This window comes from Aplysia californica, unplaced genomic scaffold (genome assembly GCF_000002075.1).
Source record: "Aplysia californica isolate F4 #8 unplaced genomic scaffold, AplCal3.0 scaffold00023, whole genome shotgun sequence".
NCBI classification, from domain to species: domain Eukaryota; kingdom Metazoa; phylum Mollusca; class Gastropoda; order Aplysiida; family Aplysiidae; genus Aplysia; species Aplysia californica.
The window spans coordinates 328,352-330,997 of record NW_004797293.1 but is presented as its reverse complement, the minus strand read 5'-3'; positions in this window follow the sequence as shown (position 1 = coordinate 330,997).

The following is a 2,646-nucleotide window of genomic DNA, read 5'->3' as shown; positions in this document are numbered from 1 at the left end:
AAGAAGAAGAAGAAGAACAAGAACAAGAACAAGAACAAGAACAAGAACAAGAACAAGAACAAGAATAAGAAGAGGGAAGAAGAAGGAAGAAGAGGGAAGAAGGGGGAAGAAGAAAAAGTTTCACTTATACAGCGCATGTTCTCTCAGGAAGAGTTCAAAGCACTTTGCAATAACGCAGAAAAACAACTCTACTATGGGAGTTCACAACGCCTTCTTGGTCAGTACATTTATTTTAAAATTTAAAGGATTATACTAATGGAGCATATCAGCAGACAGACGCAATACCCGATGAAATAGATTTACCAACATAGGAACTGATCTCAAGTCTTTTGTATGCAATAGAGAAGAGCCTACAAGTTACTCCTCACAAGCCGCTCTGAAAAGATTTCGATAAAGTGGTTGGAAATCACTAATATACATTGTACAAGAGAAACATATTACTTGTCGGGATCTGCTCGATAAAATGGATTTCCCTACATGGGAATCGAACTCGTCTATTGCGTGCAACACGAAAAAGCCTGACCGTTATCCACATACGTTGCCCTTTCTTTTGTTTGAGTAGGTGTTTTACGGCTCTCTTGATTCAGATTTGGTCATGTACCCACCGACCCCCAAAAACCTTTACACGCAGGAAAGCCTATACGTCTGCAACAAAGAGCACTGTTCACACGAAAATTGATGGGAAGCAAGCTGAAGCATCCGGAAGGAAATGCGTAACAAAACCAATAGTACCTTAGAAGCAGACATAGCTACTCTGGTCAGTGTTGAACAACAAATTTTTATGGTTGAAACATACTGTTATCGAAACAAAGCTCCCCTCTTTAGACACGGAATCTCTTCTGTAAACGGTTTGGAATCAGCACCAAACACCGTAAGAAAATACCAAGTAAAGTAACAATAGTTAAATGGATGGCTGACTTCAAGTCACATGGCTCTGTTGAAAATAAAAACAAGAGATCAAAAACTAAGGTCATCCATAGTGGGAGACCGATGCTAATTCGTACTGAGAATGTGGCTGTGGTGATGGAGTCTGTGAGCGAAGAACCTGAAAAGTCAGTTTGTTGTCTTAGTAATAAATTAACTATTGCGAGAGAATCTGTTCGGCGCATGATGAATTACAATCTGAAGTTTAAACCATACAAGATCCAGGTAAATCAAAGGCTCAGCTCCGCCAATGCAGCAGACAGAGTGACAATGTGCAGGTGGTCGCTTCAGAAGATTGAAAACGACGAGACATTTGCTTTCGGCATAATAGTATGATTCACTGATGAGGCATACTTTTACCTGAACAGACAAGTTCATAACAAAAATGACGTGTTCTGGGGCTCTGCAAAGCCTGACGAAGAGTTCGAACGAAATCTCCACCACTGCCTGGGTTGCCATGAGCCGCCAGGTCATCATTGGCTCATATTTCTTCATGGACGAGGATAGAGACACGCTGGCGGTCGCTTCCGACTTTTACCTCAAGATGTTGAACAGGTTTTGGAAAGCTCTGGGTAGTTTGGTCGGAATGGAAGTGAGAGCAGAGCGGTATTTCATGCAAGATGGCGCTGCCCCAAAACACTGCGAGAACTATCCTTTAGTAGTTGAGGCACCACTTTGACGAGAGACTTTTCAGTCGTGGCATAGTGAACCGTTTAGCTTCTCACAGTCCCGATCTCAACCTCCAATATTTCCACCTTTGGGAATGCCTAAAGGACAACCTATGTGGCAGTAACTTTCAAACCCTCTAGCTGCTGAGAGACACTGTACCACCAACGTCAGAGCCATATCTCTGGAGCAAATGGAAAATGTCATTAATGACAATTTCGTCAAGCGCCTCAGAGCGGCGTGTATCACCCGAAACGGACGTCACATGGAGCATGCACTCTAACTTCCTTCAAACTTTAAATTTTTGTTTGTATATTTTCACAATAAATCCGGACGGTGACCAAGTACGTCTGTGAACTCCTGTGTTTTTATCTCTATTTTAACCGTTCTTATGGGTGTCTCCGTGGGTAAAATTTGTTTGGGGTCACGCGGGTAAGCGTCAATACGCTGCTCTAAAACGGTTGATAGTGGCTGAAAAGCGATGGAATACAACGGAAACAAGGTAATCAAGACCTACAAATTGCACCATTAGATAAGATAGTGAAATGTTGCATTTTGAAAACATAATCAAATACCCATACATGATTTGTTAAACGATTAGGTTTATCTTTCTTTCGTGCACTTTTATCAGAGTGGGCACTTACATCAGCGATATTTGATCCATAGGAGATATAATTTACACTGTGTCAACCTCGAGATCTACGTAAAACATTGTTTGTTTATCCTACCTAGAGTATTTCATGCTGTTTTTATTACGGAAAAAAATCATCCTTTATCAACGCTTTAGTGTTTGTTATAAAGGTCCTACTTGACATTCTGGAGGTGTTAGAGGACTCAAATGGTGGACAGGTGTCCCTCTCACTGACACTGTTTTAAAAACATTTGTTTCACCTCGAAAGGGTTGGGGACAATTCTTAATACAAACTTTTGGATATATATTAACCTCATTATTACATCTACCTCTGGTGCTGCGAGTGCAGAGGAATGTGTAGAATGATAATATTGATGATGATGATGATGATGATGATGATGATGATGATGATGATGATGATGATG